Below are 22,756 nucleotides of genomic sequence, written 5' to 3'. Positions count from 1 at the left end.
GTTCTAAAGTATCGCCGGCATCAAACCTTAACTGTACAAAGTCGCCAGGTTCAATGTCCCTGATGATTCTATCCAGTAATGCCTGAATGCCTTCATGAACAATATTCAAGCGCACTTCAAATGATCGTACACGCTCCAAATTTACAAATCTAAAATGATCTGTATGTATATGGCCGTTGAAATTGCGTAGGGCCCTTTCATGATGATGGATGTGTTGCAAAAATACTGTATGATCGGGGCGCCGCACATTACCAGCAGCGGCAGCGTCTGAGGCTTGTGAATTTTGTGTAGATGCATGTGCGGCATCTGCAGAGCTGCCTGGGCTATGTGAGTGCTGTTCTGACTCTTGTGACGACGTCTGTGGTGTCTGTAGAGGCCCTGCAGGACACATGACACCACGACGCCTCCTAGAGCATAGCGACCGTCTAGCGCTGACCAACAATTTTAGAGCCCTCTTTATAACTCTAGCCCTATTATACCTGGGTAGTGTTAGTTTAGGTGATTTATGCATGCCGTAGCCGACCATATTTAGTCATAATGGGGTCGCTGTAGTTGTTATCTCGCCATCCAGTAGCAGGCTCCGGAGTGCGTATAGTTCGGCCTTATTAGCCTGTGTTGGGCTTTGTGTTGATAATAATTTTTCAAAAGTGTCACAAAAAAACATTATTTTGGGGACCCATAGTCTGTAGCGTAAGTAGCGGACGAAGTGTTCCTGAAACACAAGCATTTCAGCGGGGCCCCAGCTGCGGGATTCATGCGGCAGATCTGTAGCTGCCGCATGAATCCTTGGCTTTTTACACACCTTAAGCTCTTTACACACCTTAACATCCGCAGGTAGCGACCTCTTTGGCCGTTTCTTAACATTAACAGAGTTAGATACACAGACATGAGATATGTCACCCAAATTAGAGGTTCCTGAGGGTCCGTCCCCAGAGGCATTAGCAGGTCCAGTTACACATGGCGCTGACTGTTGCATAGTGTGGGGGATATGTATAATGAGCGGTTCTACGGATGGTTGCTTACCAGCAGCGAGCTGATCAATCTCACGATCATACTCTTCACGAGTCATCGTGGCTGTGGCACCCACGGCGCAGGATGTGGTTGGTGGCTCTGTAATATGCTTTGTTTTTCGCTTATGTTTTCGGGGTGCCTCGACCACTTCTGGATATAGTAGCGCGGGGTCATTCACACGGTTGGTCGATGGCTGTTCGGTACTTAGTAACATAGTAACATAGTAACATAGTTAGTAAGGCCGAAAAAAGACATTTGTCCATCCAGTTCAGCCTATATTCCATCATAATAAATACCCAGATCTACGTCCTTCTACAGAACCTAATAATTGTATGATACAATATTGTTCTGCTCCAGGAAGACATCCAGGCCTCTCTTGAACCCCTCGACTGAGTTCGCCATCACCACCTCCTCAGGCAAGCAATTCCAGATTCTCACTGCCCTAACAATAAAGAATCCTCTTCTATGTTGGTGGAAAAACCTTCTCTCCTCCAGACGCAAAGAATGCCCCCTTGTGCCCGTCACCTTCCTTGGTATAAACAGATCCTCAGCGAGATATTTGTATTGTCCCCTTATATACTTATACATGGTTATTAGATCGCCCCTCAGTCGTCTTTTTTCTAGACTAAATAATCCTAATTTCGCTAATCTATCTGGGTATTGTAGTTCTCCCATCCCCTTTATTAATTTTGTTGCCCTCCTTTGTACTCTCTCTAGTTCCATTATATCCTTCCTGAGCACCGGTGCCCAAAACTGGACACAGTACTCCATGTGCGGTCTAACTAGGGATTTGTACAGAGGCAGTATAATGCTCTCATCATGTGTATCCAGACCTCTTTTAATGCACCCCATGATCCTGTTTGCCTTGGCAGCTGCTGCCTGGCACTGGCTGCTCCAGGTAAGTTTATCATTTACTTGAATGGAGTATTTCACGATGGTACGTCGGTACAGTGTTTCCTGCGTCATGCACCACGCAGATCGGTGATAGCGGAGATGTTCTAACAGCTCCATTAGCCGTCTGTGTTGCCGTCCACACTGGTGATGCGCCATTCTCGGTGCTCTGTAGCGGCTGTAGTGGTGCTGGAGGCGTTTTTCTCATGACTTTGCGTTTAGCTGCAGGAAAGATTATACATGTGTCAGATATGTGCGAGACCGCCGCAGGTCGCTGCGCTTAGCTGCAGGAGAGATTAAACATGTGTCAGATATGTGTGGGCCCTGGATCTCAATGGTGAAGCACGTGTATCATTGATTGTACAGAGACTGTGCATGTATACCAAAATATACACTTACGGGCTAGCGATGTGTGGTGAATGATTGCCGGGGCGTCTTCTGTAGCGTCTGTGAGGCTCTCCATTAGCTGCGGTATATTCTCTTTTGTGAAAATTCTTCTAGGCTTCAGTTTACAAGCTATAAATAAAGATATAGGCCTTAGTAGAGGCGTGGTGGATTTTCTCAGAGCTGTTGTGCAAAAACACGTTTTCATATGATTCTTACTAGAGTTGAGCGACCTTGACCTTTTTAGAGTCGAGCCGGGTTTCGCGAAACCCGACTATCTCAAAAGTCGGGTCGAGTGAAATCGGCCGATTATGACGTAAAGTCGGGATTGACCGAAACACGAAACCCAATGCAAGTCAATGGGGCAGCATAGTCGGCAGTGAGTGGGGGCCAGGAAAACACCTAGAGTGCCCATTTTAATGTCAAAACCATCCATTCTTCTTAATGAAGCTTGTCAAGCGTAATTTACCTTATAATAATTGGAAGGCATTTGAAATTGGGGGTCATTTGGCTAAAGTTGTGGTGGGTAGGGCTGGTTCAAGTAATTAGTGGGCCCAGGAAATCTGGACCACGTCACGGCAGTGGAGCAGGGAGAGGTAAGTATTTCAACTTTGCAAGTGCTGTGAACCTGAGCAAGCAGGGGGGGCCCACTCGTTGGCATTGGCACTGGCACAGGGCCCCTCAAAGTACAGCGGTGTGTTTGCACGGCGGGGGCGCCTCCCACCGGCAGCAACACTTTTGCGTACTATGAGAGGCCCTGTGCCAGTGACGTCGCCAACTAGTATTCCTCCCCCCACCTGATGAAGGAACCTGCACTTTCATCTGCACCTTCCTCTTTGTCCCCGTGTAAGGTGGTATGGTATGCGGGAAGAGCAACCTGACTTTCAGCAGGGTCACAATGTTGTTGTGTAGCGTGCACGGGGAATGTTGCGTTATGGGTCAATGTACCAGCAGACTCATCTATCACTGGCTGGGCAATGGGCAGGATGAGGAGGAAACACAGATATAGGCCCAAAGAATAAAGTTGGCTAAATGCAGTTCAAAATTGGTAACACAGGAATAACCAGGGGGCATTGCAGTGGAGGACAACTGGAATGAGAGGCTGACACAGAGAGTAGGCCCAAATCAGTAAGTAGTCGAAATGCAGTTCAAAATTGGCAACCGTAGTAAACAGGCGGCACAGCTTTGTTCAGTGGAGGAGAACAGCAAGGAGTGGCAGACACCGATAGTAGGCCCCAACCCAACTAGTAGGCCAAATGCAGTCTAACATTAACAACTACTTAACGAGCGCCTGAAAACGGAATTTCAGGACAGGAAACCAGGAGAACAGCAAGGAGCGGCAGACACTGTTAGTAGGCCCCAAACCAACTAGTACGCCAAATGCAGTTGTTCCATTTAACCACAATTTAACGAGAGCCTGAAGATAGAAGCTCAGGAAAGGCAACCTGGAGAACACCTTGGAGTGGAACACACCATATCTCTCCACCCCATACCCATTTTGTAGGCCTAATGCAGTGTAGTTTTCTACAACTACTAAACGAGAGTCGGAAGACCGAAGCAATGGCAAGGAAACCTGGGGAACACCTTGGAGTGTAACACACCATCTCTCTCCACCCCATACCCATTTTGTAGGCCTAATGCAGTGTAGTTTTCTACAACTACTAAACGAGAGTCGGAAGATCGAAGCAATGGCGAGGAAACCTGGAGAACACCTTGGAGTGTAACACACCATCTCTCTCCACCCCATAGCCAATTTGGAGGCCTAATGCAGTGTAGTTTCCAACAACTACTAAACGAGAGCATTAAGATCGAAGCTCTGGAAAGGCAACCTGGAGAACACCTTGGAGTGTAACACACCATCTCTCTCCACCAGATACCCATTTTGTAGGCCTAATGCAGTGTAGTTTTCTACAACTACTGAACGAGAGTCGGAAGACCGAAGCAATGGCAAGGAAACCTGGGGAACATCTTGGAGTGTAACACACCATCTCTCTCCGCCCGATACCCATTTTGTAGGCCTAATGCAGTGTAGTTTTCTACAACTACTAAACGAGAGTCGGAAGACCGAAGCAATGGCAAGGAAACCAGGGGAACACCTTGGAGTGTAACACACCATCTCTCTCCACCCGATACCCATTTTGTAGGCCTAATGCAGTGTAGTTTTCTACAACTACTAAACGAGAGTCTGAAGACCGAAGCAATGGCAAGGAAACCTGGGGAATACCTTGGAGTGTAACACACCATCTCTCTCCACCCGATACCCATTTTGTAGGCCTAATGCAGTGTAGTTTTCTACAACTACTAAACGAGAGTCGGAAGACCGAAGCAATGGCAAGGAAACCTGGGGAACACCTTGGAGTGTAACACACCATCTCTCTCCACCCGACACCCATTTTGTAGGCCTAATGCAGTGTAGTTTTCTACAACTACTAAACGAGAGTCTGAAGACCGAAGCAATGGCAAGGAAACCTGGGGAACACCTTGGAGTGTAACACACCATCTCTCTCCACCCGATACCCATTTTGTAGGCCTAATGCAGTGTAGTTTTCTACAACTACTAAACGAGAGTCTGAAGACCGAAGCAATGGCAAGGAAACCTGGGGAACACCTTGGAGTGTAACACACCATCTCTCTCCACCCCATAGCCAATTTGGAGGCCTAATGCAGTGTAGTTTCCAACAACTACTAAACGAGAGCATTAAGATCGAAGCTCTGGAAAGGCAACCTGGAGAACACCTTGGAGTGTAACACACCATCTCTCTCCACCCGATACCCATTTTGTAGGCCTAATGCAGTGTAGTTTTCTACAACTACTGAACGAGAGTCGGAAGACCGAAGCAATGGCAAGGAAACCTGGGGAACATCTTGGAGTGTAACACACCATCTCTCTCCGCCCGATACCCATTTTGTAGGCCTAATGCAGTGTAGTTTTCTACAACTACTAAACGAGAGTCGGAAGACCGAAGTAATGGCAAGGAAACCTGGGGAACACCTTGGAGTGTAACACACCATCTCTCTCCACCCGATACCCATTTTGTAGGCCTAATGCAGTGTAGTTTTCTACAACTACTAAACGAGAGTCTGAAGACCGAAGCAATGGCAAGGAAACCTGGGGAACACCTTGGAGTGTAACACACCATCTCTCTCCACCCGATACCCATTTTGTAGGCCTAATGCAGTGTAGTTTTCTACAACTACTAAACGAGAGTCGGAAGACCGAAGCAATGGCAAGGAAACCTGGGGAACACCTTGGAGTGTAACACACCATCTCTCTCCACCCGACACCCATTTTGTAGGCCTAATGCAGTGTAGTTTTCTACAACTACTAAACGAGAGTCGGAAGACCGAAGCAATGGCAAGGAAACCTGGGGAACACCTTGGAGTGTAACACACCATCTCTCTCCACCCGATACCCATTTTGTAGGCCTAATGCAGTGTAGTTTTCTACAACTACTAAACGAGAGTCTGAAGACCGAAGCAATGGCAAGGAAACCTGGGGAACACCTTGGAGTGTAACACACCATCTCTCTCCACCCGATACCCATTTTGTAGGCCTAATGCAGTGTAGTTTTCTACAACTACTAAACGAGAGTCTGAAGACCGAAGCAATGGCAAGGAAACCTGGGGAACACCTTGGAGTGTAACACACCATCTCTCTCCACCCGATACCCATTTTGTAAGCCTAAAGCAGTGTAGTTTTCTACAACTACTGAACGAGAGTCGGAAGACCGAAGCAATGGCAAGGAAACCTGGGGAACATCTTGGAGTGTAACACACCATCTCTCTCCGCCCGATACCCATTTTGTAGGCCTAATGCAGTGTAGTTTTCTACAACTACTAAACGAGAGTCGGAAGACCGAAGCAATGGCAAGGAAACCTGGGGAACACCTTGGAGTGTAACACACCATCTCTCTCCACCCGATACCCATTTTGTAGGCCTAATGCAGTGTAGTTTTCTACAACTACTAAACGAGAGTCTGAAGACCGAAGCAATGGCAAGGAAACCTGGGGAACACCTTGGAGTGTAACACACCATCTCTCTCCACCCGATACCCATTTTGTAGGCCTAATGCAGTGTAGTTTTCTACAACTACTAAACGAGAGTCTGAAGACCGAAGCAATGGCAAGGAAACCTGGGGAACACCTTGGAGTGTAACACACCATCTCTCTCCACCCGATACCCATTTTGTAAGCCTAATGCAGTGTAGTTTTCTACAACTACTAAACGAGAGTCGGAAGACCGAAGCAATGGCAAGGAAACCTGGGGAACACCTTGGAGTGTAACACACCATCTCTCTCCACCCCATAGCCAATTTGGAGGCCTAATGCAGTGTAGTTTCCAACAACTACTAAACGAGAGCATTAAGATCGAAGCTCTGGAAAGGCAACCTGGAGAACACCTTGGAGTGTAACACACCATCTCTCTCCACCCGATACCCATTTTGTAGGCCTAATGCAGTGTAGTTTTCTACAACTACTGAACGAGAGTCGGAAGACCGAAGCAATGGCAAGGAAACCTGGGGAACATCTTGGAGTGTAACACACCATCTCTCTCCGCCCGATACCCATTTTGTAGGCCTAATGCAGTGTAGTTTTCTACAACTACTAAACGAGAGTCTGAAGACCGAAGCAATGGCAAGGAAACCTGGGGAACACCTTGGAGTGTAACACACCATCTCTCTCCACCCGATACCCATTTTGTAGGCCTAATGCAGTGTAGTTTTCTACAACTACTAAACGAGAGTCTGAAGACCGAAGCAATGGCAAGGAAACCTGGGGAACACCTTGGAGTGTAACACACCATCTCTCTCCACCCGATACCCATTTTGTAGGCCTAATGCAGTGTAGTTTTCTACAACTACTAAACGAGAGTCGGAAGACCGAAGCAATGGCAAGGAAACCTGGGGAACACCTTGGAGTGTAACACACCATCTCTCTCCACCCGACACCCATTTTGTAGGCCTAATGCAGTGTAGTTTTCTACAACTACTAAACGAGAGTCGGAAGACCGAAGCAATGGCAAGGAAACCTGGGGAACACCTTGGAGTGTAACACACCATCTCTCTCCACCCGATACCCATTTTGTAGGCCTAATGCAGTGTAGTTTTCTACAACTACTAAACGAGAGTCTGAAGACCGAAGCAATGGCAAGGAAACCTGGGGAACACCTTGGAGTGTAACACACCATCTCTCTCCACCCGATACCCATTTTGTAGGCCTAATGCAGTGTAGTTTTCTACAACTACTAAACGAGAGTCTGAAGACCGAAGCAATGGCAAGGAAACCTGGGGAACACCTTGGAGTGTAACACACCATCTCTCTCCACCCGATACCCATTTTGTAAGCCTAAAGCAGTGTAGTTTTCTACAACTACTGAACGAGAGTCGGAAGACCGAAGCAATGGCAAGGAAACCTGGGGAACATCTTGGAGTGTAACACACCATCTCTCTCCGCCCGATACCCATTTTGTAGGCCTAATGCAGTGTAGTTTTCTACAACTACTAAACGAGAGTCGGAAGACCGAAGCAATGGCAAGGAAACCTGGGGAACACCTTGGAGTGTAACACACCATCTCTCTCCACCCGATACCCATTTTGTAGGCCTAATGCAGTGTAGTTTTCTACAACTACTAAACGAGAGTCTGAAGACCGAAGCAATGGCAAGGAAACCTGGGGAACACCTTGGAGTGTAACACACCATCTCTCTCCACCCGATACCCATTTTGTAGGCCTAATGCAGTGTAGTTTTCTACAACTACTAAACGAGAGTCGGAAGACCGAAGCAATGGCAAGGAAACCTGGGGAACACCTTGGAGTGTAACACACCATCTCTCTCCACCCGACACCCATTTTGTAGGCCTAATGCAGTGTAGTTTTCTACAACTACTAAACGAGAGTCGGAAGACCGAAGCAATGGCAAGGAAACTTGGGGAACACCTTGGAGTGTAACACACCATCTCTCTCCACCCGATACCCATTTTGTAGGCCTAATGCAGTGTAGTTTTCTACAACTACTAAACGAGAGTCTGAAGACCGAAGCAATGGCAAGGAAACCTGGGGAACACCTTGGAGTGTAACACACCATCTCTCTCCACCCGATACCCATTTTGTAGGCCTAATGCAGTGTAGTTTTCTACAACTACTAAACGAGAGTCTGAAGACCGAAGCAATGGCAAGGAAACCTGGGGAACACCTTGGAGTGTAACACACCATCTCTCTCCACCCGATACCCATTTTGTAAGCCTAATGCAGTGTAGTTTTCTACAACTACTAAACGAGAGTCGGAAGACCGAAGCAATGGCAAGGAAACCTGGGGAACACCTTGGAGTGTAACACACCATCTCTCTCCACCCGATACCCATTTTGTAGGCCTAATGCAGTGTAGTTTTGTACAACTACTAAACGAGAGTCGGAAGACTGAAGCAATGGCAAGGAAACCTGGGGAACACCTTGGAGTGTAACACACCATCTCTCTCCACCCGATACCCATTTTGTAGGCCTAATGCAGTGTAGTTTTCTACAACTACTAAACGAGAGTCGGAAGACCGAAGCAATGGCAAGGAAACCTGGGGAACACCTTGGAGTGTAACACACCATCTCTCTCCACCCGATACCCATTTTGTAGGCCTAATGCAGTGTAGTTTTCTACAACTACTAAACGAGAGTCGGAAGACCGAAGCAATGGCAAGGAAACCTGGGGAACACCTTGGAGTGTAACACACCATCTCTCTCCACCCGATACCTATTTTGTAGGCCTAATGCAGTGTAGTTTTCTACAACTACTAAACGAGAGTCTGAAGACCGAAGCAATGGCAAGGACACCTGGGGAACACCTTGGAGTGTAACACACCATCTCTCTCCACCCGATACCCATTTTGTAGGCCTAATGCAGTGTAGTTTTCTACAACTACTAAACGAGAGTCGGAAGACCGAAGCAATGGCAAGGAAACCTGGGGAACACCTTGGAGTGTAACACACCATCTCTCTCCACCCGATACCCATTTTGTAGGCCTAATGCAGTGTAGTTTTGTACAACTACTAAACGAGAGTCGGAAGACCGAAGCAATGGGAAGGAAACCTGGGGAACACCTTGGAGTGTAACACACCATCTCTCTCCACCCGATACCCATTTTGTAGGCCTAATGCAGTGTAGTTTTCTACAACTACTAAACGAGAGTTGGAAGACCGAAGCAATGGCAAGGAAACCTGGGGAACACCTTGGAGTGTAACACACCATCTCTCTCCACCCCATACCCAATTTGTAGGCCTAATGCAGCCTACTTTCCGACAACTACTAATCGAGAGCATGAAGAACGAAGCTCAGGAAAGGCAACCTGGGGAACACCTTGGAGTGTAACACACCCTCTCTCTACACCACGGAAGGGCTGATTCTTAGGAAGGAAGGCTGTCGGAAAGAAGCAGGGCGCGTCCGAGGGTGATTATATTCTTATTAGGTATTTACTCACCCTCGGACGCGCCCTGCTTCTTTATTTGTAATGAATGTTTATTTGCAATGTGGTTTTGACTTTATCTATTTTTTTGCTAAATAATGATTTTATTATTTTCATTGTTTTGCATCTTCTTGGCAATAATATAAAGAAGACGCGACAGGACAACACTCGGTGGATGCCATATCTGTGTTTTAAATTGAAAAAACTTTCAGTTAACTACTTGCAGGAGAAAGTTATTGTAGCAGGTGGCCATTTTTAGTACTGTACCAGATTTTTGTTGTATGTGTTTTTTTTTTTAATGTTAAAATGTCTGCATTTGATATCTCTCCAGTATTTTCTTTTTTATAAGCAAAATACTTATTTTTATATTTTCTGATGTTGGTTCAAGGGGTACACGGGCAGCAGTAGACAGGTCAGTGGAGGCCTAGTGGAAGGAGGGACCGCAGACAGGCTTTGAAGGCCTAACATAATAAATTGGGCTGGCTGTAGGCAATTTAAAATTGGTTCCAGGGGAACACGGGCAGCAGTGGCCTGGTCAGTGTAGTAGTAGTGGAAAGAACGGGCCGCAGACAGGCTTCGAAGGCCTAACGTAACAAAAATTGGGATGTAGGCAATTTACAATTGGTTCCAGGGGAACACGGACAGCAGTAGACAGGTCAGTGGAGGCCTAGTGGAAGGAGGGACCGCAGACAGGCTTCGAAGCCTTAACATAATAAATTGGGCTGGCTGTAGGCAATTTACAATTGGTTCCAGGGGAACACGGGCAGCAGTAGACAGGTCAGTGGAGGCCTAGTGGAAGGAGGGACCGCAGACAGGCTTCGAAGCCCTAACATAATAAATTGGGCTGGCTGTAGGCAATTTAAAATTGGTTCCAGGGGAACACGGGCGGCAGTAGACAGGTCAGTGGAGGCCTAGTGGAAGGAGGGACCGCAGACAGGCTTCGAAGCCCTAACATAATAAATTGGCCTGGCTGTAGGCAATTTAAAATTGGTTCCAGGGGAACACGGGCGGCAGTAGACAGGTCAGTGGAGGCCTAGTGGAAGGAAGGACCGCAGACAGGCTTTGAAGGCCTAACATAATAAATTGGGCTGGCTGTAGGCAATTTAAAATTGGTTCCAGGGGAACACGGGCAGCAGTGGCCTGGTCAGTGTAGTACTAGTGGAAAGAACGGGCCGCAGACAGGCTTCGAAGGCCTAACATAACAAAAATTGGGATGTAGGCAATTTACAATTGGTTCCAGGGGAACACGGACAGCAGTAGACAGGTCAGTGGAGGCCTAGTGGAAGGAGGGACCGCAGACAGGCTTCGAAGCCCTAACATAATAAATTGGGCTGGCTGTAGGCAATTTAAAATTGGTTCCAGGGGAACACGGGCGGCAGTAGACAGGTCAGTGGAGGCCTAGTGGAAGGAGGGACCGCAGACAGGCTTCGAAGCCCTAACATAATAAATTGGGCTGGCTGTAGGCAATTTAAAATTGGTTACAGGGGAACACGGGCAGCAGTGGCCTGGTCAGTGTAGTAGTAGTGGAAAGAACGGGCCGCAGACAGGCTTCGAAGGCCTAACATAACAAAAATTGGGATGTAGGCAATTTACAATTGGTTCCAGGGGAACACGGACAGCAGTAGACAGGTCAGTGGAGGCCTAGTGGAAGGAGGGACCGCAGACAGGCTTCGAAGCCCTAACATAATAAATTGGGCTGGCTGTAGGCAATTTACTATTGGTTCCAGGGGAACACGGGCAGCAGTAGACAGGTCAGTGGAGGCCTAGTGGAAGGAGGGACCGCAGACAGGCTTCGAAGCCCTAACATAATAAATTGGCCTGGCTGTAGGCAATTTAAAATTGGTTCCAGGGGAACACGGGCGGCAGTAGACAGGTCAGTGGAGGCCTAGTGGAAGGAGGGACCGCAGACAGGCTTCGAAGCCCTAACGTAATAAATTGGCCTGGCTGTAGGCAATTTAAAATTGGTTCCAGGGGAACACGGGCGGCAGTAGACAGGTCAGTGGAGGCCTAGTGGAAGGAGGGACCGCAGACAGGCTTTGAAGGCCTAACATAATAAATTGGGCTGGCTGTAGGCAATTTAAAATTGGTTCCAGGGGAACACGGGCAGCAATGGCCTGGTCAGTGTAGTAGTAGTGGAAAGAACGGGCCGCAGACAGGCTTCGAAGGCCTAACATAACAAAAATTGGGATGTAGGCAATTTACAATTGGTTCCAGGGGAACACGGACAGCAGTAGACAGGTCAGTGGAGGCCTAGTGGAAGGAGGGACCGCAGACAGGCTTCGAAGCCCTAACATAATAAATTGGGCTGGCTGTAGGCAATTTAAAATTGGTTCCAGGGGAACACGGGCGGCAGTAGACAGGTCAGTGGAGGCCTAGTGGAAGGAGGGACCGCAGACAGGCTTCGAAGCCCTAACATAATAAATTGGGCTGGCTGTAGGCAATTTAAAATTGGTTCCAGGGGAACACGGGCGGCAGTAGACAGGTCAGTGGAGGCCTAGTGGAAGGAGGGACCGCAGACAGGCTTCGAAGCCCTAACATAATAAATTGGGCTGGCTGTAGGCAATTTAAAATTGGTTCCAGGGGAACACGGGCAGCAGTGGCCTGGTCAGTGTAGTAGTAGTGGAAAGAACGGGCCGCAGACAGGCTTCGAAGGCCTAACATAACAAAAATTGGGATGTAGGCAATTTACAATTGGTTCCAGGGGAACACGGACAGCAGTAGACAGGTCAGTGGAGGCCTAGTGGAAGGAGGGACCGCAGACAGGCTTCGAAGCCCTAACATAATAAATTGGGCTGGCTGTAGGCAATTTAAAATTGGTTCCAGGGGAACCCGGGCAGCAGTAGACAGGTCAGTGGAGGCCTAGTGGAAGGAGGGACCGCAGACAGGCTTCGAAGCCCTAACATAATAAATTGGGCTGGCTGTAGGCAATTTAAAATTGGTTCCAGGGGAACACGGGCAGCAGTAGACAGGTCAGTGGAGGCCTAGTGGAAGGAGGGACCGCAGACAGGCTTCGAAGCCCTAACATAATAAATTGGGCTGGCTGTAGGCAATTTAAAATTGGTTCCAGGGGAACACGGGCAGCAGTAGACAGGTCAGTGGAGGCCTAGTGGAAGGAGGGACCGCAGACAGGCTTCGAAGCCCTAACATAATAAATTGGGCTGGCTGTAGGCAATATAAAATTGGTTCCAGGGGAACACGGGCGGCAGTAGACGGGTCAGTGGAGGCCTAGTGGAAGGAGGGACCGCAGACAGGCTTCGAAGCCCTAACATAATAAATTGGTCTGGCTGTAGGCAATTTAAAATTGGTTCCAGGGGAACACGGGCAGCAGTGGCCTGGTCAGTGTAGTAGTAGTAGTGGAAAGAACGGGCCGCAGACAGGCTTCGAAGGCCTAACATAACAAAAATTGGGATGTAGGCAATTTACAATTGGTTCCAGGGGAACACGGGCAGCAGTAGACAGGTCAGTGGAGGCCTAGTGGAAGGAGTGACCGCAGACAGGCTTCGAAGGCCTAACATAAGAAAAATGTCAATACAATGGTATTGACAGTGCCAGGCATTGAAGGATGTCAGCGCATAGACTAAACATTGGTGGAGCTGTGAGAGAAAATTTTGCAAGTGGTAGAGCACTGTTTGACCTGGGGGGGGGACTGTCTTGTGGCCGGCGGTACAGGCCCAGGGCCCCTCATATTACAACGGTGTGTCTGACGTTGGGTGCGCACCACCACCGCCAGACACTTTATTGTACTATGAGGGACCTAGTGGCAGTGCCGTCGACCAAAAGCGGGCACACCCACCTCTTCAGACAAACAGTACTCTCACGGGTGCTGGCGCCAAATGGCGATACCACGGCCCCGTGTGGGGACTTTGGCCATTTAGGGAGGTGTTAACATGTCGGATGCTGGACAATCAGGTGCTGCAAATTACGAGATTGGAAAAGTCGTTCAGAATAGTCCACAGGCAAGACCTTTACATAGGAAAGCTAGGTGTCAGCCGGGCAAGGTGGGGCAAAAGATTTCGAAATCCAGTTGTGGTTCATTTTAATGAAGGTTAGATCATCTACATTTTGGGTAGCCAGACGAGTCCTTTTTTCTGTTAGTATTGAACCTGCAGCACTGAATACTCTTTCTGATAGGACACTAGCTGCCGGGCAAGCAAGCTCCTGCAATGCATATTCTGCCAATTCTGGCCAGGTGTCTAATTTTGATGCCCAGTAATCAAATGGGAATGACGGTTGAGGGAGAACGTCGATAAGGGATGAAAAATAGTTAGTAACCATACTGGACAAATGTTGTCTCCTGTCACTTTGAATTGATGCTGCAGTACCTGTCCTGTCTGCGGTCATAGCAAAATCACTCCACAACCTGGTCAGAAAACCCCTCTGGCCAACGCCACTTCTGATTTCTGCCCCTCTAACACCTCTGGTCTGCTGGCCCCTGCAGCTCGTGTTAGAACGATCACGGGCGCTGTGTGCAGGGAATGCCAGAAGCAAACGGTCAATAAGAGTTGATTGTTTGGTTGCTAATATTAGTTCCAAGTTCTCATGTGGCATTATATTTTGCAATTTGCCTTTATAGCGAGGATTAGGGTTGAGCGAAACGGGTCGTTCATTTTCAAAAGTCGCCGACTTTTGGCAAAGTCGGGTTTCATGAAACCCGATCCGACCCCTGTGCGGGGTCGGCCATGCGGTACGCGACTTTCGCGCCAAAGTCGCGTTTCAATGACGCGAAAAGCGCCATTTCTCAGCCAATGAAGGTAAACGCAGAGTGTGGGCAGCGTGATGACATAGGTCCTGGTCCCCACCATCTTAGAGAAGGGCATTGCAGTGATTGGCTTGCTGTCTGCGGCGTCACAGGGGCTATAAAGGGGCGTTCCCGCCGACCGCCATGTTACTGCTGCTGATCTGAGCTTAGGGAGAGGTTGCTGCCGCTTCGTCAGAAGCAGGGATAGCGTTAGGCAGGGTCCATTAACCACCAAACCGCTTGTGCTGTAGCGATTTCCACTGCCCAACACCACCTTCGGTGTGCAGGGACAGTGGAAGCTACATTTTTTTTTTTTTTCCCTCAGCGCTGTAGCTCATTGGGCTGCCCTAGAAGGCTCCCTGATAGCTGCATTGCTGTGTGTACGCCGCTGTGCAAACCAACTGCTTTTTTCAAAGCACAAATCCTCTTGTTCCTTCCTTTCTGCACAGCTATCTTTTTGGTTTGTACACACTTTTTTTTTAATTTGGGCATCAGTCCACTCCTTATTGCTGCCTGCCATACCTGGCTGAGATTACTGCAGGGAGATAGTAATTGAAGGACACTCCCTGTTTTTTTTTTTTTTTTTGTGGGAGATTAAGATTGACATTTCTGCTAGAGTGCCATCCCTGTCTGTGTCATCTCTCACTCAGTGGGCCATAGAAAGCCTATTTATTTTTTTGCTTGATTTGGGTTATAAAATCTACCTGAAAAAATCACTACATCAATCAGTGGGAGAAAAATATTGGCCTCAGGGCTTGTGTGCCACTCCTGACTCCTGTGTGCATCATCACTCACTCAGTGGGCCATAGAAAGCCCATTTTTTTTTTTTTTGCTTTATTTGGGTTCTAAATTCTACCTGAAAAAATCAATAAATCAATCAGTGGGAGATTAATATTGGCCTTTGGGCTTGTGTGCCAGTCCTAAGCGTGCCATCTCTCTCTCTCAGATAGTGGGCCATAGAAAGCCTACTTATTTATTTTTTTTTTAATGGGTTTATAAATTTTCCCTGGAAAAAAAAAAAAAAAGTGGGAGATTAATATTGGCCTCTGGGCTTGTGTGCCAGTCCTGAGCGTGCCATCTCTCTCACAAATAGTGGGCCATAGAAAGCCTATGTATTTATTTTTTTTTGGTTTTATAAATTCTCCCTTAAAAAAAAAGGGAGATTAATATTGGCCTTTGGGCTTGTGTGCCAGTCCTAAGCGTGCCATCTCTCTCTCTCAGATAGTGGGCCATAGAAAGCCTATTTATTTATTTTTTTTTTTAATGGGTTTATAAATTTTCCCTGGAAAAAAAAAAAAAAAGTGGGAGATTAATATTGGCCTCTGGGCTTGTGTGCCAGTCCTGAGCGTGCCATCTCTCTCACAAATAGTGGGCCATAGAAAGCCTATTTATTTATTTTTTTTTTGGTTTTATAAATTCTCCCTTAAAAAAAAAGGGAGATTAATATTGGCCTTTGGGCTTGTGTGCCAGTCCTAAGCGTGCCATCTCTCTCTGTCTCTCAGATAGTGGGCCATAGAAAGCCTATTTATTATTTTTTTTATTGGGTTTATAAATTTTCCCTGGAACAAAAAAAAAAAGTGGGAGATAAATATTGGCCTCTGGGCTTGTGTGCCACTCCTGACTCCTGTGTGCGTCATCTCTCACTCAGTGGGCCATAGAAAGCCTTTTTTTGTTTTATTTGTTTTCTAAATTCTCCCTGAAAAAATCATTTTATTTTCTTTGGTTTCTAAATTCTTCCTGAAAAAATCATTTTATTCTATTTTTTTTTTCCTAAAGTCTCCCTGAAAAAAAAAAAAAAAAAAACCAAATCAGTGGGAGATTAATATTGCCCTTTCTGCTTGTGTGCCAGTCTTGACTCCTGGGTGTGCCATCTCTCTCTCTCTCTCTCCAATTGTGGGCCATAGAAAGCCTATTATTTTTTTAGCTTGATTTGGGTTCCAAAATCTACCTGAAAAAATCACTACATCAATCAGTGGGAGATAAATATTGGCCTCTGGGCTTGTGTGCCACTCCTGACTCCTGTGTGTGTCATCTCTCACTCAGTGGGCCATAGAAAGACTTTTTTTGTTTTGTTTCTTTTCTAAATTCTCCCTGAAAAAATCATTTTATTTTCTTTGGTTTCTAAATTCTTCCTGAAAAAATCATTTTATTCTATTTTTTTTTCCTAAAGTCTCCCTTAAAAAAAAAAAAAATCAAATCAGTGGGAGATTAATATTTACATTTGTGCTTCAGTGACAGTCCTGCGTGTGTGGCATCTCTCTCATTTGTTGCCACCAACAACAGAGTGTGTAACATTGTGCCTGATTTTCGTTGTGGTCTCACTCACCTGTAAAGGGGTAGCTAAATCATACTGAAGTTATAGCTCACCGTGTAATTTGTGTGACAGCAACAAATACCGTTAGTTTGTTTACGTTTTTAAAACAATGAGGAAGTATGGTGGAAGAGGTCGTGGCCGGGGGCGTTCATTGTCAGCTGGTAATGAGGGTAGTGGTAGTGGTGGAGCATCAGCTGGTCGTGGGAAAAAAAATATTGCACCTAAGTCTGGAGCTGTGGAGCCAGGTTCGTCGTCTGGCTACACTAGGCCTCGAACGCTCCCTTTTCTGGGAGTAGGAAAACCGCTTTTAAAGCCGGAGCAGCAAGATCAAGTTTTGGCTTATCTTGCTGACTCAGCCTCTAGCTCTTTTGCCTCCTCTCGTGAAACTGGTAAATGTCAAAGCAGCGCGTCGTTAGTGGATGTTCACGGTCAGGGACAAGTCACTTCCTTGTCCTCTTCAGCAAAAACAACAACAGAGAAGAATGCAGCAGGCGACACAACGGGTTACTCCATGGAGCTCTTTACACATACCGTCCCTGGCTTAGAAAGTGAAGCAGTTAACAGTCCATGCCCATTACAAGTTGAATCTGACATGGAGTGCACTGATGCACAGCCACAGCCAGACTACTATGCTGGTCCTTTGACTCAGCCCACAACATTGCCCTCGCAGGGTGCTGATCAAGAATCAGACCCTGATGAGACTATGTTGCCCCATCACGAACGCTATACCACCGACCGACACGGTGACACAGACGAAGTTGCACACGAGCTACAAGAAGAGGTAATAGATGACCCAGTTCTTGACCCCGATTGGCAGCCATTGGGGGAACAGGGTGCAGGCGGCAGCAGTTCTGAAGCGGACGAGGAGGGGCCGCAGCAGGCATCAACATCGCAACAGGTTCCATCTGCCGGGCCCGTATCTTGCCCAAAACGCGTGGCAAAGCCAAAACCTGTTGGAGGACAGCGTGGCCATCCGGTTAAAGCTCAGTCTGCAATGCCTGAAAAGGTATCCGATGCTAGAAAGAGTGCAGTCTGGCATTTTTTTAAACAACATCCAATTGATCAGCGCAAAGTCATCTGTCAAAAATGTTCAACTACCTTAAGCAGAGGACAGAATCTGAAAAGTCTCAATACAAGTTGCATGCATAGACATTTAACCACCATGCATTTGCAAGCCTGGACTAACTACCAAACGTCCCTTAAGGTTGTAGCACCCTCGGCCAATGAAGCTAGTCAGCAACGCAACATCCCTTCCGGCAGTGTAGGGCCACCATTTTCCGCACCACCTGCAGTATCTGTGCAGGTTTCTTTGCCAGGCCAAAGCAGTCAGGGTCAGGGAATCACCAGTTTCGTAGTAGGAAACACTGCATCTAGGGCACCGGTGGCAACAATACCATCTCCCACCGTCTCTCAGTCTGCCATGTCCACCGGCACCCCCGCTAGTTCCACGATCTCCAGCTCTCCAGTCCAGCTCACCCTACATGAGACTATGGTTAGAAAAAGGAAGTACTTAGCCTCGCATCCGCGTACACAGGGTTTGAACGCACACATAGCTAGACTAATCTCGTTAGAGATGATGCCCTACCGGTTAGTTGAAAGCGAAGCTTTCAAAGCCCTGATGGACTACGCTGTAACACGCTACGAGCTACCCAGTCGACACTTTTTTTCCAGAAAAGCCATCCCAGCCCTCCACCAGCATGTTAAAGAGCGCATCGTCCATGCACTCAGGCAATCTGTGAGCACAAAGGTGCACCTGACAACAGATGCATGGACCAGTAGGCATGGCCAGGGACGTTACGTGTCCATCACGGCACACTGGGTAAATGTGGTGGATGCAGGGTCCACAGGGGACAGCAAGTTTGGGACAGTTCTGCCTAGCCCACGGTCTAGGAAACAATTGGCTGTAGCCGTTCGCACCCCCTCCTCCTCCTCTTCGTCCTCCTGCAGAAGCGAGAGCTCGTCCACAGACAGCAGTCGCACAACCACTCCATCCGCAGCTGCCACTGTTGCACACCAGGTCTCCCATTATGGGGCAGCTACTGGCAAACGTCAGCAGGCTGTATTGGCTATGAAGTGTTTGGGCGACAACAGACACACCGCGGAAGTTCTGTCCGAGTTCTTGCAGAAAGAAACGCAGTCGTGGCTGGGCACTGTAGATCTTGAGGCAGGCAAGGTAGTGAGTGATAACGGAAGGAATTTCATGGCTGCCATCTCCCTTTCCCAACTGAAACACATTCCTTGCCTGGCTCACACCTTAAACCTGGTGGTGCAGTGCTTCCTGAAAAGTTATCCGGGGTTATCCGACCTGCTCCTCAAAGTGCGTGGACTTTGCTCACATATCCGCCGTTCGCCCGTACACTCCAGCCGTATGCAGACCTATCAGCGTTCTTTGAACCTTCCCCAGCATCGCCTAATCATAGACGTTGCAACAAGGTGGAACTCAACACTGCACATGCTTCAGAGACTGTGTGAACAGAGGCGGGCTGTTATGTTTTTGTGGGAGGATACACATACACGGGCAGGCAGTAGGATGGCAGACATGGAGTTGTCAGGTGTGCAGTGGTCGAAGATTCAAGACATGTGCCAAGTCCTTCAGTGTTTTGAGGAATGCACACGGCTGGTTAGTGCAGACAACGCCATAATAAGCATGAGCATCCCCCTAATGCGTCTGCTGATGCAAAGTTTGACGCACATAAAGGATCAGGCGTCTGCAGCTGAGGAAGAGGAAAGCCTTGATGACAGTCAGCCATTGTCTGGTGTTGTGAATTCTGTGGCTGAGTTCACTTCTGTGGTCACAAGTGGTATTGCAGTCTCTGGGCTTCCTCCCTCAGGTGTTTTGGTGAGCTCGTTGGCTGCCTTGCTATTTAGCTCCACCTGAGTCTGTCTTCCTTGCTCTTTGTCAATGTTCCAGTGTTGGATCTGAGCTACTGCATCTTTCCTTGGGCCTGCTGCTCTGCTAGATAAGTGCTTCTAGTTTGTTTTCTGTTTTTTCTGTCCAGCTTGCTATTAACTTTTGCTGGAAGCTCTGAGAAGCAAAGGGGTGCACCGCCGTGCTGTTAGTTCGGCACGGTGGGTCTTTTTGCCCCTTTGCGTGGTTTTCGTTTTAGGGTTTTTGTAGACTGCATAGTTCTCTTTGCTATCCTCGCTCTGTCTAGAATATCGGGCCTCACTTTGCTGAATCTATTTCATTCCTACGTTTGTCTTTTCATCTTGCTAACAGTCATTATATGTGGGGGGCTGCCTATTCCTTTGGGGTATTTCTCTGAGGTAAGTCAGGCTTGTATTTCTATCTTCAGGCTAGTCAGCTCCTCAGGCAGTGCCGAGTTGCATAGGTAGTGATAGGCGCAATCCACTGCTGCTTATAGTTGTGTGAGGATAGATCAGGTACTGCAGTCTGCAGAGATTCCACGTCTCAGAGCTCGTCCTATTGTTTTTGGTTATTGCCAGATCTCTGTATGTGCGCTGATTACTGCACGCTGTGTTGCCTGATTGCCAGCCTCAACAGTACAAGGAGCCACACCAATGATTCCCAATAGAGGGAAAAAAGAAATCCTGACATCATTTTTTTTTCTTAGCTCTGTCTTCAGTCTTTTTTTTCCCCTAGACATTAGAGTGCTTCAGGACACAGCTGTGGACATGGATATTCAGGCTCTGTGCTCCTCAATGGATAATCTCGTTGTAAATGTACAAAAGATTCAAGATACTATTGATCAGAAATCGATGCTAGAACCAAGAATTCCGATTCCTGATTTGTTTTTTGGTGACAGAACTAAGTTCCTGAGCTTCAGAAATAATTGTAAGCTATTTTTGGCCTTGAAACCTCATTCTTCTGGTAATCCTATTCAACAGGTTTTGATTATTATTTCTTTTTTGCGCGGCGACCCACAGGACTGGGCGTTTTCTCTTGCACCAGGAGATTCTGCATTGAGTAATGTTGATGCATTTTTTCAGACGCTGGGATTGCTTTACGATGAGCCTAATTCAGTGGATCAGGCTGAGAAAAATCTGCTGGCTTTATGCCAGGGTCAGGATGATGTAGAAGTATATTGTCAGAAATTTAGGAAGTGGTCAGTACTCACTCTGTGGAATGAATCTGCACTAGCGGCTTTGTTCAGAAAGGGTCTCTCTGAAGCTCTTAAGGATGTAATGGTGGGATTTCCTATGCCTGCTGGTTTGAATGAGTCTATGTCCTTGGCCATTCAGATCGGTCGTCGCTTGCGCGAGCGTAAATCTGTGCACCATCTGGCGGTATTGTCTGAGAGTAAACCTGAGCCTATGCAGTGCGACAGGACTATGACTAAAGTAGAACGGCAAGAACACAGACGTCTGAACAGACTGTGTTTCTATTGTGGTGATTCTACTCATGCTATTTCTAATTGTCCTAAACGCACTAGGCGGTTCGATAGCTCTGCCGTTATTGGTACTGTACAGTCCAAATTTCTTTTGTCCATTACCTTAATGTGCTCTTTGTCATCGTATTCTGTCATGGCGTTTGTGGATTCAGGCGCTGCCCTGAATCTGATGGATTTTGATTATGCTAAACGTTGTGGATTTTTCTTGGAGCCTTTGCGGTGTCCTATTCCGTTGAGAGGAATTGATGCTACACCTTTGGCCAAGAATAAGCCTCAGTACTGGGCCCAGCTGACCATGTGCATGGCTCCTGCACATCAGGAAGTTATTCGCTTTCTGGTACTGCATAATTTGCATGATGTGGTCGTGTTGGGGTTGCCATGGCTACAAACCCATAATCCAGTATTGGATTGGAACTCTATGTCGGTAACCAGCTGGGGTTGTCAGGGAGTACATGGTGATGTTCCATTTTTGTCTATTTCGTCATCCATTCCTTCTGACATCCCAGAGTTCTTGTCGGACTTTCAGGATGTATTTGAAGAGTCCAAGTCTGATGCCCTACCTCCGCATAGGAATTGTGATTGTGCTATCGATTTGATTCCTGGTAGTAAATTCCCTAAGGGTCGTTTATTTAATTTGTCCGTACCTGAACACACCGCTATGCGCAGTTATGTGAAGGAGTCCCTGGAGAAGGGACATATTCGCCCATCGTCGTCACCATTGGGAGCAGGGTTCTTTTTTGTAGCCAAGAAGGATGGTTCGCTAAGACCGTGTATTGATTACCGCCTTCTTAATAAGATCACTGTTAAGTTTCAGTATCCCTTGCCATTGATTTCTGACTTGTTTGCTCGGATTAAGGGGGCTAGTTGGTTTACTAAGATTGATCTTCGTGGTGCGTATAATCTGGTGAGAATCAGGCAGGGAGATGAATGGAAAATGGCATTTAATACGCCCGAGGGTCATTTTGAGTATCTGGTGATGCCGTTCGGACTTGCCAATGCTCCATCTGTTTTTCAGTCTTTTATGCATGACATTTTCCGTGAGTATCTGGATAAATTCTTGATTGTTTACTTGGATGACATTTTGATCTTCTCAGATGATTGGGAGTCTCATGTGAAGCAAGTCAGAATGGTTTTCCAGGTACTGCGTGCTAATTCCTTGTTCGTGAAGGGATCAAAGTGTCTCTTCGGTGTGCAGAAAGTTTCATTTTTGGGGTTCATCTTTTCCCCTTCTACTATCGAGATGGATCCGGTTAAGGTTCAGGCCATCCAGGATTGGACTCAGCCGACATCTCTAAAAAGTCTGCAGAAGTTCCTGGGCTTTGCTAATTTTTATCGTCGCTTCATCTGTAATTTTTCTAGCATTGCCAGACCATTGACCGATTTGACCAAGAAGGGTGCTGATTTGGTTAATTGGTCTTCTGCTGCCGTGGAAGCTTTTCAGGAGTTGAAGCGTCGTTTTTGCTGTGCCCCTGTGTTGTGTCAACCTGATGTTTCTCTTCCGTTCCAGGTCGAGGTTGATGCTTCTGAGATTGGTGCAGGGGCGGTTTTGTCACAGAGAGGTTCTGGTTGCTCAGTGTTCAAACCATGTGCTTTCTTTTCCAGGAAATTTTCTGCTG

At 47.3% G+C, this 22,756-nt stretch overlaps 1 protein-coding gene across 3 annotated transcripts in view; it reads left to right on the top strand.

Annotated features, from left to right (window-relative positions):
• Positions 1-22,756, top strand: part of LOC138664640 (NXPE family member 2-like) — a 353,512-nt gene that overhangs the window by 48,913 nt on the left and 281,843 nt on the right. The gene's annotated exons all lie outside the window — the stretch shown is intronic.

Source organism: Ranitomeya imitator, chromosome 2 (assembly GCF_032444005.1).
Source record: "Ranitomeya imitator isolate aRanImi1 chromosome 2, aRanImi1.pri, whole genome shotgun sequence".
NCBI classification, from domain to species: domain Eukaryota; kingdom Metazoa; phylum Chordata; class Amphibia; order Anura; family Dendrobatidae; genus Ranitomeya; species Ranitomeya imitator.
The sequence above is the reverse complement of the archived record's forward strand: the minus strand, read 5'-3'. Positions and strand labels throughout refer to the sequence as shown.